At 34.1% G+C, this 6,766-nt stretch overlaps 1 pseudogene; it reads right to left on the bottom strand.

Moving 5' to 3' along the window:
• Window positions 1-3,008: 3,008 nt before the first annotated feature.
• LOC111755162 (small nucleolar RNA SNORA2/SNORA34 family) lies at window positions 3,009-3,159 on the bottom strand (annotated as a pseudogene).
• Window positions 3,160-6,766: the final 3,607 nt, after the last annotated feature.

Below are 6,766 nucleotides of genomic sequence, written 5' to 3'. Positions count from 1 at the left end.
GTGTATACCTGTCCTTGCAGAAACTGATTTTATTATAAAAATAAATCAGTCAGTAGGAAGATTCAGGAAGGATTTCAAAAGAATTTATCTCCAGCCTTTTCATGAAGCACTGATTTTTAAATGTAAATAAGTATTATCTGAGGTTATGAACCAGAAAATTTTTCATGAAATGACTTAAAGTGGCTTGTTTCCCAATTTGTTTCTTTATATCACAATTATTTCCTGTTTATTGCAATAGTGGGATGTAATTAGTTATAAGGGCTTGTTTCCTTTTTTTTTTTTTTTTTTGGCCCTTCCGAGAATATTAGAACCATTTAAAATTTTTGTTCATGTCATCATCTTTCTCAGAGTTTTCAGTGAGTTAATTAGAGGACTTATTCGAAATTAAATTCTACAGCTTCATATTAGCAGCAAGAAAATGCTTTAAAATTGTACTCTAATCTATTGTACTCTAGCTCTTTCTTGTAATTACAATTAATAAGTTACTATTCATTTATTTAAAGTAATTCCCTCTTATATTTTCTATAATTCTTTGCCTATTAATTTCTGTTAATGTTATTTCAATTCTAGTACATCTTTTCATGAGTATATGTGTTAAATATGTATAGTAATAATTATCCAGAGAAATAGAAAAGATGTGTATAGAAGGAGAGAGAGAGAGAAGAGAGCCAGGGAGAGCTAGAGAGAGAGAGAGAGAGAGAGAGAGAGAGAGAGAGAGAGAGAGAGATATGCAGGGAGTGGTAGTAGAGGAAAGGGGAGGGAACAGAATGGGGAGAAGGGAGGGAACAAGAAGGAAGGAAAGGGGAGGAGCAAAGAGATGGCATTTCTTTCCAGGAATTAATTGGATGGCATCACTGTCAGTGATGGCCAGACCGAAGTCTCCAGTGTAGTCTGGGAAGACTGAAGTCCAAGGGGAGAGTGTATGTAATACCAGTCTAAATACAGGCTCCTGGCACTGTTCTCCCTTGCTTAGGAGACCTCAGTCTTTTTCCTTGGAGTCTTTCAACTGATTAAATGAGATAATGAGGCTGACTCATACTGCAGACAATAATCTTTTTCACTCAAAATCCAGTGACTTAATGTTAAGAATTCTAAAGAATACCTTCATAGCAACATCTAGATTGTCTTTTGACCACAGCCTTGCCAAGCTGGTACACAATATCGACCATCACAATTGACTGGAATTTATTCTAGAAATGCTTATGTTTTACCTTTTATATAATCAGTAATGCAAGGAGCCATAAAAAGTTTTCTAAAGAGAAATTTTAGAAACACCAAAATATTTATGTTTGACACTTATTGAGATAAAAGTCCATTAATACATGACTCTGGTCAATTGTACACATCTGCACAGTCACACAGAAAAGTAAATGTGATAATATAAATGAACTAAAGCATATGAACATTTTAATCTGGAAGGAATTTTGGGGTAAGATTTATATTAGAATTGTAAGAGTGGTTTTATGGTTGGTGATCTTTGTTTTTCATAAGACTCAAAAACCTACTTAAACTGTTCGAATAATGATTGTAGTGCTTTGTTTTTTCTTTGAAAAATTACTTTTCATCAGGGAAAAGACTAGAATTCGGTTCATGGTAGATGATGTAATGGGAGAACATATGATTTTTTAAGTGAAAATCATAAAAGTAGGTGCATTTACCTTGGGGACATAGTAAATGGTAGTTCTTACTATTGCGTTTAGGATTAAGGATAATATAAGCAGCGTAGAATGTCTGAATATTTCTCCTTAAATTGTTAAATTGACTGTTTTCTCCATGACACTACACAACAAAGATTAAAGTGAAAATCATGATGGAACTACATGTTAACCAGATCAGTATACAATTTGGTAAGTAAATGAAACGGTTGTGGATACTTGCATTGAGATACTTAAGATGAATCTAAAAGGATTTTGAACATATGGTTTTGTCATGTATTTCCAAACACTTTAAACGAGTTTTATATTTTCTTTAGCATCCTTGTTGTGTTTTTATGAAAGGAAAGAAACGTGGTAAAAAATAAAGCTCTTAGAATGAGTTTCTCTTGTTCAGAGAACACTGAAGTACTCAGTGCTTCATGAAAAACTGGAGAGTATTTGACAAGAGAGGGCATCTCATTCGATGGGTTAAGGACATACACAATGCCATGAATATCTTACAATTATGCAGAAAACATAATTTTTTTTTTCAGTGGAGTAGTTATGGTTGTAGTTGTGAAGCATGTGATATATAAGAATATCTCTTTTTATTTCAAAGAGAATAAAACAAAACAGCAAAGCGAAACAAAACAAAACAATGGGAATGGTATTGAGTTTCAAAAACAAGAGAGTAAGAAACCAACCATGGTTACTATAATGCACATTGTTATCCTCTAAATAGATTCTTAGACCACCTGTCACAGGCATGCGAAGGCAACAAAATAGGGCAAACACTAAGTAGTTTGTTCACTTTGTTTACCACCATCGCAGAAATTTTAAGTGTGTGCTTTCTAATTTTTCTGCTGTCTATGTCTCCTATACTGGCTCTGGGCAAGACATAGCATGCGAAATTAATTAAACAATATAAGCCTTAAGTTGTCTCTTTACTTTAGATGCCATCATTTCAGAGATTTCAGGGGTATGACTTCCAATTTCTTGTGTGTCTACATCTTCTGGGCTTTTTCTGGGTGTGATGGAGGTCTAATGTTGCACGCTGTTCCTTGGTCTTGATATTTTCCTGCGTTCCTCCACATCAGCCAGCTGCTGAGTCCTGGGTGTGTCCTGCATAAGCATCCCATTCTGCGGTGCAGGAAATTGGGCCAGACACCTTGGTACCTTCATTCCCAGGTTCCCAGGGTGGTTGAGAGGTGCAGAGGGGCTGCTCGTGGGTGTTCTTCCATGGCAGCAGAACTCCAGGGGACATGGCTTCTTCTGCTTTGGGCCACAGGGTCTGGCTCACCAGGAAGCATAGCCTCCTCTCCTCTGGGCCCAGAGTGGTGGGCTCACTTTGGCTTCTCTGGACTCTCAGGGCGGAGAGATTTCTTTTTAATGAACTGACCATTACATTTTGGAAATGGTCAAAAGACTAATGTTCTGAAATGGCCAACAGAACACAGAAAGATACTTTAGGCTCCTGATCAAAGCAAAGAGCTTCAGAAAACTGCCAGCCTTGATTCAGAGCCATGAAAGTGTGTGTCTCAGTAGTATCCACACATACAAAATGAGCTTAGAAACAAAACATGAGTCAGAAGCATCAGGAGTCATCAGTGAATAGAGTTAGACTGCATAAATTATAATAGTGTCAGAGACACAATTCTATGTCACTGAGATATTAGTATAGTAGTTTAAATGAGTTATTTTACTCTTTCTACCAAGCATTACACCATTGTGTCCAAATCTCAGATTTGTATAAAGGGTAAAATAAGAAATAGAATCTCCATCTTTGGTAAAGGAGGGTTTCACTTAATGCAAGAAAAGTGATTCCTGCCTGAAATGAATAGATGTTCGTCCATGTATTTTCTACCTTGATTTAATCTATTTAGTGGTGGTTTTAGCAGCTGAAGCAGGATGCTTATATTTTCTGCTGTAAAAAAAGAGAGGGCATCTTGGCAATTTGAAATAGTTAGTTTTGTTTTGTTTTTTTTTTTAATTTCTATAATCCTAGTAATCATGATATAGCAAGTAGGACCAATATATTTAAACCACTTATTTGAGCAGTGAAAAGAAGGTGATTTATAATTCAGTTAGACAACAGATGTGTCACTGCTGTCATTAAGTCAACTTTTGCATGCCTCAGTTGCCACACTCAAAACCTGGGGAGTATGAAATTCAAGACCTTGGTTCTGTACCACTTTGACCTATGTAGTTTGGTCAGAACTCTGGGGCCTAATTACTTCCCTGGCATTTATCTCTAACTAAATGATGTTCTTAGTTACGCCTCCATATTTAAAAAGACTGAATTTTTGAAACTAGCTACAGTGTTCTATGTGATAAAACAATCTGAACTAAAGGTAAAATCAGGAGAAAACAAGAGAAAAAGTATACATCAATCAATTTATGAACTTAGACTTAAACTCAAACCTTTCTTCTTTTAATACTATGTTTTGTGATAATTAAAAGGAAATATAAGAATGAAGTGTAAAGATTATGGGAAAAATACCATTTTGAATCATTCACTGTTATTTTTAAATTTGATGTTGTTTTAAAAATTCTTTATCATTATATCGGTATTGGTTATAACAGTGAAGATACTTTTTTCACACTTCTCTCAAAAATTTAGTAAAAAATGATAATTAGCTATTAAAAGAGTTAAAATATTCATGGATTAATTTTTCACAAATATTCAAATCATACATTGCAAACATTTGTTTTCCCCCCAAATATAGCAAAGAAATACAGGAGTGAAATTTACCAGATGCCCAACAGCCTCAAGGCACACTGATATTGGTCAAAACTTGAAAATTCACAGATGTAAGGCAGTCTGTTATTCTGCTTCAAGCACTATTTTGATTCCTGTAAGGTCACTGAAGTGTATGACATCAGATAAATTTACTGGCATTTTATTTTTCTTATTTTGATTAAATGAAGACCTTGAGTATACATCTCTAACTATAAGAAGATATGTAAGCATTATTTCACTAAATCTATTTTATGCCTTTTTACCAATACTCATATGGACATAATAAAATAATTGATATGCTAAATATCATAAATATATATCCAAACTGGGAAGTAAAATTTATTATTTCTAAAATAACATTTGTAATTTAAATAATAAACCTATAAAAATAAGGAAATCCCTATCGATGAACATTTAAAGTGGAAATCATTATTTCTAACTAACATCTTTTCAGTACCAGTTATGCTGGATAAATTTTGCCAATCATTGCATCAGAAAAACAGGATTTTTCACTAAAGATTTCTTAAGGAGGTAGATTTAGGTTAAGAAGTTGCCCCAATGCTCCTTGACCCAATCAATAAATCAGAACCACACAAAGGGTTGTTATGAAGAACAATGGGTTGAGTAAGGGAAGAGATGCTTTGGATACACTGTCAAGGGAAATGCCTCTTAATGCAGAGATGTCTTTCATCGCGGTTTCTAACATACAAGGTGCTGGTCTTGTGGATTCTGTGGAGAGGAAGGTTTAACAGCTGAGGAAACACCATCTGCATAGCCTGTAAGAATGCAAAGAACTTATGTTCAAGAATAATAGAGAGTGATCTTGTGCGTCTGGAACACACTTATGAAAGTAAAAGAGGCAGAGCTGATTGATCAGACCATGGCAAACAGTTTAGAATTCATCATCAGACCTATAGCAAGTACTGAAATACTTTAAGAAGGATAGTGTTATAATCAGATGCACATTTCTTAGGAGAATCAGTATTTTGCATAGTAAAGGAGAAGTGAATGGTAAAGAGTAAGAATTAATCCAGATAGAAGACTGTTAATCTAATAGAGGTGAGAGGTGAGTTAAAGGAAAATGCTGGCAATTGAGATAAAAACACAAGGAGAATTTATGTTGCTGTTCATAGGAGATAAAATTGATGAGCTGTTCAATGATGGAGTTATTCAGAGAATGGAAAATCACAAGCCAGGTGATTTTTAGATGTTAATCATTAAGTGTACTTTGCTTTTTAATAAACTATTGTCTTGCTGTGAATTGCTCATGCCTATCTTCCCTTCTGGCCTCCCCACACATGAAACTTCTCCCCAAAATTCCCTTGTCCTTTTCTGAGAATTGCTGTTCTACTTTTCATTCTGCTTTTCCTTACTGAAATAGGAAAAGTAATTAGGAAGCAGCATAGTAGAGTTGCATGAAGGGAAACTTAAAATGAAGAAATAACATATTTTTTAGACAAAATCTTGAGAGATTCTTTAAACATTCATGTGAAAATGTCAGTGAAATCAGAATATGTGGGCCAAGGCTTAGAAGAATGTTCTGTCATAAATCTGTATTTTTAGAGTCATATCATTGTGCTAGAAATTTTAATCCATATAAATTGGTGCCACCACCAAGCATAAAATTATCTAGAAACAGATGATACTAAAAATTTAATCCTGATATATGGAATATTTGTATGTTAGAGAAGATTAAACATCTGAATAACATTAAACTGAGTTGGTATAACTAGCTTCAAAATGTAAAGAGAAGAAAATATTAAATATTTGACATAAAACATGTCTTTGGCAAATGCTATCTCATGTAATTCTTCCAAAGACCTTCAAAATATATATCATTTTAGTTAATGTATAATAATAGCTTGTGATAATATTTATATAGAGATTTTAAAGATTCAAAGCAGTACAAAAGGTAAGAAACAAATTCACAAGGGCAATAAAAAGTAACGTCAGAAACTCAGATCCCAAATACAGTGTAATGTAATCTTGCTATATAATAGATTTGTTTGAAGAAAATTGCAGAAGCAAATGGATATTTCATAATTATGAATTTCTAGAACATTCTAAATCAGTAAGTAGTTCTGTGGATGTAGGCCCTTGACAAAGTATCTTAGTATCAGCCTCCTACTAAGATGATTTCTAGGAAGCAAAAAACAGCAGAGTAAACAGTAAAACAACCAACAGTACTCATGAAAGCAACAAGTGTTTACTGAGTATTTTTTAATTGTTAGGTAAGGATCCAACCACTTGTGATATATCAAAAGTAAAAGAGCTTTATGTTCTTACTTTCTAGGATTGGCATTTGGTAAAGAGTAGATCCTAAAACAGTATTCTTAGGAGCTGGGAATTTAGCTCAGTGGCATAAGAGCCTGACTGGCAAGTGCGAGGTCAT

This window comes from Cavia porcellus, unplaced genomic scaffold, assembly GCF_034190915.1.
Source record: "Cavia porcellus strain 051 isolate PalLab524CR breed Dunkin Hartley unplaced genomic scaffold, mCavPor4.1 scaffold_11, whole genome shotgun sequence".
Taxonomy (NCBI): Eukaryota; Metazoa; Chordata; class Mammalia; order Rodentia; family Caviidae; genus Cavia; species Cavia porcellus.
This window is presented reverse-complemented; position numbering and strand designations above follow the sequence as displayed.